The sequence below is a fragment of the Nycticebus coucang genome, chromosome 23 (genome assembly GCF_027406575.1).
Source record: "Nycticebus coucang isolate mNycCou1 chromosome 23, mNycCou1.pri, whole genome shotgun sequence".
Classification (NCBI taxonomy): Eukaryota; Metazoa; Chordata; class Mammalia; order Primates; family Lorisidae; genus Nycticebus; species Nycticebus coucang.
Genome location: NC_069802.1, coordinates 34,910,488 through 34,923,114, shown reverse-complemented (window position 1 = coordinate 34,923,114; position 12,627 = coordinate 34,910,488).

Genomic DNA, 12,627 nt, shown 5'->3' with positions numbered 1-12,627 from the left:
CTGGCACGTGTGATCTCCCCTCGGCAACCATATGAAGTACTATGACTTCCCGTTAATGGAGGGGAAGGGAGAGGCTCATCAAGTGAAGCAACCAGTCCAGGAGAAGAATGACTACCCTGAGCTCAGAGTGCCAGGACATCAGCGTTGCAGTTTTCTCCCTGGCGGCGGAGTCTGGGTTCTTTTCACTACAAAGTCTTTGAGCGGGGCCTTAAAAGGCGGGTGGGAATCCAAATGGCAGAGACTTGAAGGAGAATAAAGTGGGGGATGACCCAGCCATTGGCTCTGCCGTGCATTTGATATTTGCATTACTGCCTTTAACCAAAGAGCCAGTATCCTTTGTAAATGTTACAGCAAGAAAAAAGAAACATGCTTGGAGTTTCCTCTGAGACTCACAAACATTCTGCCAAAGGGAACGCAATGCAAGGCAACATTTGTTTAAATTAAAAATGGCAATAAAAAAGAAAAGCCTGACATCTACTGCTGGCCAAAAGGTTGAGTATTAAATAACATTCAAATTTGGCTTTGATAAAAAAAAAAAAAAAATGTGCGTTGTTTTGGATAGTTATATTTAAGCAATTTTACAAGCCTTAGAGAGAACTAAAAATGCCTTAATTGCTTCCTCATTTTTACATACTCCATTACACTGAACTTCAGCAGCATCTGTCACCAAATTACCAGCATTACAAAAACACTATATATTTCATGCGTGAAAAAGCCCCTAATACCTGAAATGTACCTCCAAGTGTTTGCGGAACCAGTTGAGCATTTTAAAAAATGTATTTAATTTCTATTTATGCCCAGATGTCTGGGACACACCCCAAGAACTTTAGTATTTCTATTCAAAATATGAAGTTTTTCATTCAAATTCTCTCTAATTAGCTTATCTATGAGGAGGATATTTAGAAAATACAGAAATATCACTATGGTCACTCGCTGGCCCAGGGGAGCCAGTAAGTAAAGATGATTTATTCCTTTGATATTTTAAAATATTGAAGTTTACATCGAGGATTAAAAAAACAAAGTGTACAAGGAATGGAAATCAACATTTAAGGAGCTCCCACCCTGTGCCAGATAGGTAACTGGGTAGAGCTGGGTGTTAACCCCAACAAGGTAAAACACTAAAGCTCTTGCCTTTCTAAACAGAAGATGCATTTCTACAAGAGTGAATGGCCTCGAGCTTTGATCTCTGCTTCCCTCTTTCTATAATCTATAAAAAGAAACAGAAAAAGAAACCAACAAACCTAAAATTAAAAATAAAAAAAAAAAAAAAGGCTACTGATCAATGTTTTGCTCCTTGGGAAATTCTAACCTTGCCTCCAGCACTCAGTGATCCAATGTAAATGAGCTAACACCACTATCTTTGCTGCACCTGACAATCCTGAAACTCTGAAACTTTATCTCTATATTCTTTTCCTGTCCATTAACCCGCACTGGTCACCAAGTCTCGCCAATTCCATCAGGTGCCTCTCAAAACTACCAGCACGTTCACACCACTGCCCAACCATGAGCTGCCTCTCACTCCCCTGCCCTTCCCTCCCTCCTCCACGAGGCCTCATCTCTGACCGGGCTCGGGCTGGGTCTCCCCGTCTCTGTGCCCCACACCTTGCACGGAGGAAGGGCTCAGCAGATGTCGGCTAAATAAAAAAAATAAATAAAAGAGCAAACATGTTATGTATAATATAGATGCATAAACCTTCTGAATGCAATGAAAGAACAATGCAAACAAAATACTATAATATTGGCCTTGGCCTTTAAAGGTCTTTTGCTGTTTCTGGCTGTTCTTTTTGCTCCAATTAGACACATTTGTTTATTGCCCCTTGAGTTCATCTTTCCCTGCTTTCCTGATATTTTGGCTCTCTCTTTGTACCTAGAGTCCATCCAAATAGCAATTGGACACATATCATACGCGCGCGTGAACCTTCACCACCTGCTCCCAGCATCCTGTGTGAGCAGCTCTAGCCGTGAACCCTACAGAAAAGGCAAACTGCATTAAGTTCCCCGTGCTTTCCACCCCTCTGTGTTTCTTTGAGTGGTCCACGCCCACCAGTCTCTCAAACACCAGTTCACAGTCATCTCTAGGTGACAACATTTCTGTCCTGCCTGCTCTTGTCTGCACTGTCCTGCCGAGACGCCCAGTTCAGATCATGTGTCCTTCTGGGTCCACTCAGAAAGTGGACACCATGCCAGAGAGTACACTGGGAGTGATTTGATATAGACAACTAGTTACAACAGTATCTGGGGGGCTAAGAGGGCAAGCAGAAGGTGGTGAGACCACCCAGAGGTTAGCAACAGCAGAAAGCCACCATCCCAGCAGAGACAGAGGGTCAGACTGTGGAGGCAGCATCACCAGAGCTTGAGACCATCATCCACTCTGCAGAGAGGGGCTGCCTGCAGGAGCTGGAGCTACGGGGAACTGTGACTATGGCAGAGATGTTTCACAAAGCAAAAAGAGGAAAGCAGGAAAACTCTGGCATTGTCTCTTTCCCTGCTGTTCCATCTCCTGAAAGGACAGTTGATATGGACTCCTTGCTATGCAGTTTGTGAGGTCACTCCTTGTGGTACAAAGCAGATTAGAGGATGAGAGTGCACAAATCTGACAGCTGGGAAGCAGAAAGCAGCACATCTTAGGGTTCCTTCCCTGCCCTTCAGCTCTGTATAATTATTTAGACGCCAGCCACATTTATTTAATCAGGCCCGTGGACTCAGAAGCCTGCCCACTAGCTCTCTCTTCCCATTCACTCACGCTACCTGAGCCTCAGTTTCTTCACCTTTAAAAGAGATCATCATACATCAGAAAATTGACATGCAGTGAGTGTGACAGACCTCAAACATCCAGAAATTTACTTAAAAAGCAGAAAATCTGAAAAAGGTTTTGTGCATCCTGGAGACTTCTAAGAAGACTTCTCTAGACATCAGAGAACCAGAAAGACAGCTTCCTGGAAGCCTGTGGTTTCAAACTCGGAGTCACTCAGACACTCAGAAGATCCTTCATACCTAAAATATGTCTCAGTGATCAATTAAGTACTAAACTTTCAGACCTTTTCTTATGTAATACCTTCCATCTTTCTCTTCCCTTTCCTCCTCCTCCTCCTCTTTTTTTTTTTCATATTTCTTTAGGAGGAACCAGACTCAGAAATACCCATGATCTTTTACCTCCTCCAGCTAAGAAGTGTTCAGTCCATCCCACTAGCTTCATGACTGGAATCCTTACTTCTCCCCTTTTCCTTTGTTATCATTTGCAATTTAATTTAAAAGACCTAATATGTACAAGGTCATGTGATAAGTAATTTGGGGCTGATTCTTCTATGCTCACCTCAAGGTATTTAGATATTAACTTGACACTGTAGAAATAGATCAGAAGAGAAAAACCCATTCTTCTTCTCCAGACCTATGTTCTAATAATAATAATTTAAAAAAGGAAATTCGTGAAGACAGTCACAAAGAAAACTGTTTCTTAGCACAGAGAGCTAGAAAATATGAGTCTTTGGTTCGAAATCACATGTAAACATTGTTTCTATTCCCTATAACCACAGCACGGTGACTTTGAAGCCATTTCTAATCAGAAACATTCCAGCTATACTCACTGCAGAAATCGTTTCTGGGGAAGCGTCGCCTCCCTCCAGCTCACAGCCCTTCTGTCTCCCTGAGGCGGGTTGGTGGCTGTTCTCCCTGGTGCTGGAGGGAAATTGCACATCTTCACCAGAGGTTACAATTCACGGCCTCCCCACCAGGACAGACCCGGGGATGCTGGGCTTTGCCATGTCACTCAAAAGTTCACTTGATACCCACTGTGTCTCAGCAGAAGATTTAAAATCCATTGCACAGGGGTCCATAGGCTGTTTCCCTCTTTTTTCTCTGCTACAAAAGCAGCAGGTTTCCCGTAATCACTGCTCCCGCCTCTCCGTTCCTCCACGGCCGCTGACCGTGGATGCTAACTCCTAAGGAAGAACGCATGGTACAGCCCCTGAGGTTTGCAGAGCCTCTGCCAACGACAGAAAACTGAACCAGACAAATCTTCCTTTCTCTATTACCTCTATCTCAGGGAAAATCATTCTGTGCTTCTCAAATTTCTGTACCATATTATGTATTAAGTGTAATACCAACCGCTGTCACTTCTATAATTAGTTTAAAAATTTTTTTAAAAATTCAAGGTTAAATCAATGGCTCTGTAATAATGAATTTGATCTTTCTTATTTCTATAAAAATACAAGTGGCTCAACAACTCCTCCTAAAAGAGGCCTGCCATTTCTCTTATCTGTTCCATGATGGTCACATCATTTTTATAAGTGTTTGATGCATAATCAAAAGATAGTGAGTGGAGACTACATGACTTGGAGGAAACACTGAAAAAGAAGTGAATTCTAGGTATGTCAGTTCTGGTACTAAAAATTAGACCCTTCTTACTGAAGATAAGCCTCTCTGTTATGAAATAAGGGAGTTGAAGAGCAAATCTCCAAAGTTCTTTTATAAAATTGTTTTCTTTTAGTTTGCCTAAACATGTAAAACCATAATGGATTCTAAGTTCCAGAGGATCTTTCTGTATCCAATTCACCGTATCTCTCCAGTGAACAGACCAGTACCAGATATGGAATAGGCATTCACAGATGTTTGCTCATGAGTGAGTCCATGCACGTATGTAGGAAATCTATAGTGAATATCACTCTGAGCCAGGCGAAGCATCTTAGTGGGAGCCACAAAAATCACAGCAATGGGAAAGATTCCATTTCCACCTTGTAGAAAGCATCACCATGCTAGCAACCACCTTTAATAAAATGCAACGAGGGCCGAGTGAGGTGGCTCAGGCCTGTAATCCCAGTGCTCTGGGAGGCAGAGGTGGGTGGATCGTCTGAGCCCACAGGTTCAAAACCAACCTGAGCAAGAGCGAGAACCTGTCTCTAAAAAAATAGGCGGGTGTTGCAGTGGGCGCCTGTAGTCCCGGCTACCTGAGAGGCTGAGGCAAGAGAATCGCTTGAGCCCAAGAGTTTGAGGATGCTGTGAGCTGTGACACCATGGCATTCTGCCAAGGGTGACAAAGTGAGACTCATGTCTGAAAAAAAAATAGTAATAAAATAAAATACAATGAGTACAACAACACAGAAAGGCACAGGCCATATCGGAACCCACAAAAGTAGCCACCTGACCAGCCTGGTGTCAGAAAAGACTTTTCACTGCTCAGAATATTTGCCCATCGACTCTTAAAAGTACTTTCAGAGTCATGTAGAAGTAGCTATTTAGGGATTTCAAAATATCAGTCAGGTGAGATGTGTCCCCTTAAGCACCATGTAAAAATGGTTCAAGAAACTTAAGAGGAGCCAGAGGATAATAAAACCCAGGCTTCCATAAATTGGAAATAATGGAGAAAACAGAACTCTTCAAACAACTGCCCTGGAGACACCCCAAGAGATGGAAATTTAAGACAAGAAATGATTTTTTTTAAGTTCAAGTGTGAGGCTCGATTACTTTGTACTAAATAAGGAGTCAATAATGCTACTTTTATAAACTATATGCAGTCCATGGTTCTTTTAAAGGGGGTGTGGATGGTTCTCATTTTAGTCTGAGACTACTTAAGGAGTTGTGACCAGCTGAGATGAACACCCATTACTCAGGGATCTTAACTACCATTATTTGGCCATTTTTCTATTTAGAACGTATTCAACCTTATATAGCACATTACATTTAATTAATTGAGTGTTTATGCATTAAGGAGTTATTTGCTTGTGACTATAGTGAAATTTCTAGGATTTATGACAGGAACATTTTAGAACAGCGACGTGTGTTTCCCCTCGATTTGTATGGCTTCATTCATTATAATTTTTCCTGATGTTTTGCCTACCATATTATTAACTTCCCCAAAGCAATGAAACACCAGCTTGTCTTCTCAGAGCAATGAGAGGAATAATTATAAATGTGGAAATCCCAGTGAAAACACGCTTCTATTGAAAGAGGCTAGTGGTCCAAGAAGGCGCTTCCTAGATTTATAGAGACCATTAGAATTTTTTAAAAAAAGGAAAATAGATGCATTTTTTCATCCAGAATTTTGGTTTCCCCATATACAGGGAAAAGAAATTACATATGAATATACTTTATATATGTACATATGTGTGTGTATAAATGTCACTCTGGGAAGGAATTTATATTTTACTATAAGTTATAAAGTCCAAATAAATCATCAAAATTACAAGTGCGTGCCATGCATAAATATTTAATCACTGCAAAGTGTTCTTTTCAAAATGTAAGAGTTTGTAAGCACAGTGTTTGATTTGTAACTGACTCCAGGGGCAGGGCTGAGATGTGTTCCCCGCAACTCCTGGCTACTTAAGACCTTACAACCATAGGGGAAGGATAGTGTTAGGCAGACTTCAATGCCTGTCAATGCGAAGATGTGGGCCAGTCTGGGAAATCAATTCCAGCCAGGGCTGTAGATCAGCGGTTATTTTACAAAGAGCTGGGGCTGACAGGACCACCACAGTGTTGCATGTTTATTGTTCAACCAGGTGCTCGGGCCCATCCGGGCTCAGCCCAGATCATGTGAAGAAAGCGGCAGAGGGGGACTGTGGGGAGGAAAGAGGAGACAGCGAGGGGCCCGGGCAGGGTGTGAGGATGGGTTTGGAGGCAGCCCTCCTTCCCACTTGAGATGGTGTTTTGATTATGACATCCTGCAGGCTCCATTGTTATTTCTCACAACATCATGGTGGTGCCGATACTCTCTCCATCCGGGTGGCCTCTCATAAAAGGGAAAAAAGAAGCCCTTGATTTATGCCCTCCCTGCAGAAACGCTCTCTGCTTTCTGCTCTGGGCTGCCGTGTTTTCCTTGCCTACCCTGATATTTCAATTTCGTTTACACAACCCCTCAACTGGCCACTGGTTCCAAACATGTATTCATGAAGAGGAAGGTTAAGTTGGAACGTAACTCCAATCTCAAATCCTTCTCCCAAAATCTGCGGCTCAGAGTTGCTCCATAATTTGAAGTTATTTCTATCTGCGTAATTGTGGGAAAGAAGGGAAATTTCCAAAGTAAAGGTAACTAGCCTGGGGTAGATCACTTGGAGGATGAAGAAGGGACACGTGTAATTTTCTTACTGGCCAATTTTTTTTTTTTTTCAAACAAAATGTGTCATTTATTTATTACTGACCAGCTTATTAGTGAAGAGCATATAAATAAAGGAGAAAACTCATTTCCCAATGAAACGTGGCCACTGTCCAACTGATGACATCTTCAGCTTGATGTGGTAAGATGACAGGGACCATGATACTTGATGGGGAGAGATGACAGGGACCATGATACTTGATAGGGAGAGATGACAGTGACCATGATACTTGATGGGGAGAGATGACAGTGACCATGATACTTGATGTGGAGAGATGACAGTGACTGTGATACTTGATGTGGAGAGATGACAGTGACCGTGATACTTGATGTGGAGAGATGACAGTGACCGTGATACTTGATGTGGAGAGATGACAGTGACCGTGATACTTGATGGGGAGAGATGACAGTGACCGTGATACTTGATGTGGAGAGATGACAGTGACCGTGATACTTGATGGGGAGAGATGACAGTGACCGTGATACTTGATGTGGAGAGATGACAGTGACCGTGATACTTGATGTGGAGAGATGACAGTGACCGTGATACTTGATGGGGAGAGATGACAGTGACCGTGATACTTGATGGGGAGAGATGACAGTGACCATGATACTTGATGGGGAGAGATGACAGTGACCGTGATACTTGATGGGGAGAGATGACAGTGACCGTGATACTTGATGTGGAGAGATGACAGTGACCGTGATACTTGATGTGGAGAGATGACAGTGACCATGATACTTGATGGGGAGAGATGACAGTGACCATGATACTTGATGTGGAGAGATGACAGTGACCGTGATACTTGATGGGGAGAGATGACAGTGACCGTGATACTTGATGGGGAGAGATGACAGTGACCATGATACTTGATGTGGAGAGATGACAGTGACCGTGATACTTGATGTGGAGAGATGATGGTGACAATGACACAGCGTGACTATGTGCATCTTGCTTGCGATTCCTCATGGACCCAGCGGGCTTCTTCTCCAGGGGCTCCTCTTCGGGTTGTCCCCATTTGATTAACAGTCTTCATTCAAATCCACTGGGGAATGGGACGATTTTGCTTTTGTTTCTTGGCCAGAAACAGCTTGACTCTGAAAGTCTTGTGAGAAGACAAGATGACAGACGGGATTAATCAGATGCCCCACGATGGTGGAGAAAGGGAGAGAAGGGGGGAGCAGCCAGGAGAATGTGTTTAAAATCCCACTTTTTAATTTTTCTTAAAGAGAACAGATCTGCTTGGAGAATAGACCCTACTCTTCCCCCTGAGCCGGGGCAACCCTGGGTAGGAGGGAATTGTGTTCCATGACATTAGAGAAGTCCGGAAATGGCTGTTCACGGGATAAGAAGGGAGGATACTGTGCTCCCAGAGGAAAGGGCTGAGAAGGTGGGCGGAGACCACGGCCATGTGGGGAAGGTCCTTGAAGAGAGACAGAGGGAAAATCCCCTTTATGATGTGGCCAAATTAGATTTGGGGGGAAGAACTGTTGTGTGAAAACTGGGTATACAGCTCCTGAGATTCCGTCCAGCACCCATTCTTCCCCTCTGCCAGGCAGGGCTCCAGATGTACTGGGATCCTCTGCTCTGGACTCTGACAAACCCTACACCAGGGATGAGATCTGGTCAGTCCCCAGGCAGCCAGACAGCACAGTACCAAAGCGGGGGTATGAGCAGCGAGCTTCTCCTCAGGATGAACTTTGATCAGTGGGAAAGGAAGGCAGAGGGATCCTGAGATACAGCCCTCCCTTGAATAGCTCCCTATTCCCATTTTCCTACTAGGTGGGTCCTCTGCGGTTGCCAACCTTGCCCACCTGGTGACCTCCTGGGTTTCCTTTCTCCATGTCTGTTCGCCTTTTATTCATTCTAGTAAGAACTAAGAGCATCGAAATTAATGAGGTCCGATTTCATCTGCAGGAAGCCTAAGAGGAAAGGGAGGGCCATATTTTAAGCAGTATTCCCAAGGCCCCGTGATAACAGCAATAAACCCAGTGATACTCAGTTTTCACCGTGAGGGCCCTACGAGTGGGGAGCCCAAGTTCCACAGCTCCAGCCAGAGCGTAAGATACTCCGGAAGATGTGATGTTTACCGTTAAGCCTTTCCATGTCTGAAAGCAAGATTGTTGGGCTTGGCAAGCATGGATTTATAATGTCTTATCTTTCAACTTGTAGGTTTCAGAATAATTTTTGCTATAAATAAGACTTCCTTAGAAATAACCCAAATTCACTTTTTTAGAACTACCTAATCACTGGAACCATTAACGACCCATCTGCTGAAGCTTACACCAAGTTCATATCAAAACTAACAAACTAGAGGAGGCAGAGACTAGAGTCTTATAAAACTTCTTTAAAACACTGACTTCATTAAAACTCTGGGACAGAAGAAACTCAACATTCATTAAGAAGTAAAAAAAAACTGGGCGGCACCTGTGGCTCAAGGAGTAGGATGTCAGCCCCATATCCCAGAGGTGGTAGGTTCAAATCTGGCACCAGCCAAAAACTGCAAAAAAAAAAAAAAAAAAAAGAAAAAAGAAGAGGAAGAAGAAAGAAAAAAATCTGCTTCATTCTAACTTCCTTATTCTCTGATTTTAAGAAGCAGCACCAAGTGTAGCCCCCAAGATAATTTGCAGAGTTCTTCAAAATAGCTTGTTATGATTTTAAAATGTTATATTAAACAATCAATTTTGCATGCTTAACATATGCAAAGGTATGCATATAAATATAAGGAATGAAATAGGTTTTCTGAAATCTAGTATTATTATATTATAAGATAAGGAGTCTGGATTGCGCTAACTTGCCTAGTGACTGTTTTTCTTTTTCTCTTTTTCTTTCAGATTCATAGGTGAGTACGAATGTTTGGGTTATATTGTTTTCATTTGTAAGACGAAGTTCAAGTCGTAGTTGAGCCCTTCACCAAGGGGGCGTGCTGAACACCCTCACTCAGCACATTAGGTGAGATCCCGCCAATCGCCTCCCTCCTGCACCCTCCCCTCTCCCTTCTCTCCCCTTCTCCTCACTAGATTACACTTGTGTTTTATCTTTCCCTTGGGCATGTAGTTGTTTATATATTGATTTCATATTAGTATTGAGTACACTGGATACTTTTCCCCCATTCTTGTGGTTCTATACTAAGGAGAATATGTTTCTTTCTTTTTTTTTTTATTAAATCATAGCTGTGTACATTAATGTGATCATGGGGCACCATACACTGGTTTTATAGACCGTTTGACACATTTTCATCACACTGGTTAACATAGCCTTCCTGGCATTTTCTTAGTTATTATGTTATGACATTTACATTCTACATTTACTAAGTTTCACATGTACCCTTGTAAGATGCACCACAGGTGTAATCCCACCAATCACCCTCCCTATGCCCCCCTCCCCCCCTCCCATCCCTTTCCCCCTTCCCCTTATTCTTAGGTTATAACTGGGTTATAGCTTTCATGTGAGAGCCATAAATTAGTTTCATAGTAGGGCTGAGTACATTGGGTACTTTTTCTTCCATTCTTCAGATACTTTACTAAGAAGAACATGTTCCAGCTCCATCCATGTAAACATGAAAGAGGTAAAGTCTCCATCTTTATTTAAGGCTGCATAATATTCCATGGTGTACATATACCACGATTTATTAATCCATTCGTGGATCAATGAGCACTTGGGCTTTTTCCATGACTTAGCAATTATGAATTAGGCTGTAATAAACATTCTGGTACAAATATCTTTGTTATAATGTGATTTTTGGTCTTCTGGGTATATGCCTAGTAGATGAATTATAGGATTGAATGGCAGATCTATTTTTAGGTCTCTAAGTGTTCTCCAAACATCTTTCCGAAAGGAATGTATTAGTTTGCATTCCCACCAGCAGTGTAAAATTGTTCCCTTTTCTCCACATCCACGCCCACATCTTTGGTCTTGGGATTCTGTGATATGGGCTAATCTTACTAGAGTTAGATGATATCTCAAAGTAGTTTTGATTTGCATTTCTCTGATGATTAAAGATGATGAGCATTTTTTCATATGTCTATAGGCCATGTGCCCGTCTTCTTCAGAGAAGTTTCTCTTCAAGTCCCTTGCCCAGCCTGCAATGGGATCACTTGTTCTTTTCTTGCTCATACGTTTGAGTTCTTTGTGAATTCTAGTTATTAAACCTTTGTCAGAAACATAACCTCCCATTCTGAAGGCTGTCTGCCTGCTTTACATACTGTGTTCTTGGCTGTGCAGAAGCTTTTTAGTTTGATCAGGTCCCAGTAGTGTATTTTTGAAGCTGCTTCAATTGCCCAGGGGGTTCTCCTCATAAAATACTCACCCAGACGGATTTCTTCAAGGGTTTTCTCTGCACTCTCTTCTAGTATTTTTATAGGTTCATGTCTGAAGTTTAAATCTTTAATCCAGTGAGAGTCTATCTTAGTTAATGGTGAAAGGTGTGGGTCCAGTTTCAATCTTCTACAGGTTGCCAGCCAGTTCACCCAGCACCATTTGTTAAATAGGGAATCTTTCCCCACTGAATGTTTTTAATTGGCTTGTCAAAGATAAAATAACAGTAAGTAGCTGGATTCATCTCTTGGTTCTCTATTCTGTTCCAGACATCTACTTCTCTGGTTTAGTGCCAGTATCATGCTGTTTTGATCACTATCGATTTATAGTATAGTCTCAGGTCTGGTAGTGTGATTCCTCCTGCTTTGTTTTTATTTCTGAGTAATGTCTTGGCTATTCAAGGTTTTTTCTGATTCCATATAAAACAAAGTATTATTTTTTCAAGATCTTTAAAGTATGACAATGGAGCTTTAATAGGAATTGCATTAAAATTATATATTGCTTTGGGTAGTATGGACATTTTAACAATGTTGATTCTTCCCAGCCATGAGCATGGTATGTTTTTCCATTTGTTAACATTTTCAGCTATTTCTTTACTTAGAGTTTCATAGTTCTCTTTATAGAGATCTTTCACATCCTTTGTTAGATAAACTCCCAAATATTTCATCTTCTTTGGCACTACTGTGAATGGAATAGAGTCCTTAACTGTTTTTTCAACTTGACTATTGTTGGTATATATAAAGGCTACCAATTTATGAATGTTGATTTTGTAACCTGAGATGTTGCTATATTCCTTGATCACTTCTAAGAGTTTTATAGTAGAATCCCTGGTGTTTTCCAGACATACAATCATATCATCTGCGAAGAGCAAAAGTTTGATCTCTTCTGACCCTATATGGATACCCTTGATCGCCTTTTCTTCCCTAATTGCGATGGCTAAAACTTCCATTACAATGTTAAACAGCAGTGGAGACAATTGGGCAGCCTTGTCTGGTTCCTGATCTGAGTGGAAATGATTTCAATTTAACTCCATTCAATACAATATTGGCTGTGGGTTTGCTGTAGATGGCCACTATCAGTTTAAATGTCCTTTCCATACCAAAATTCTTAAGTGTTCTGATCATGAAGTGATACTGTATATTATCAAAAGCTTTTTCTGCATCGAGAGAATCATATGATCTTTGTTTTTTAATTTGTTTATTGCTGAATTATACTTATAGAT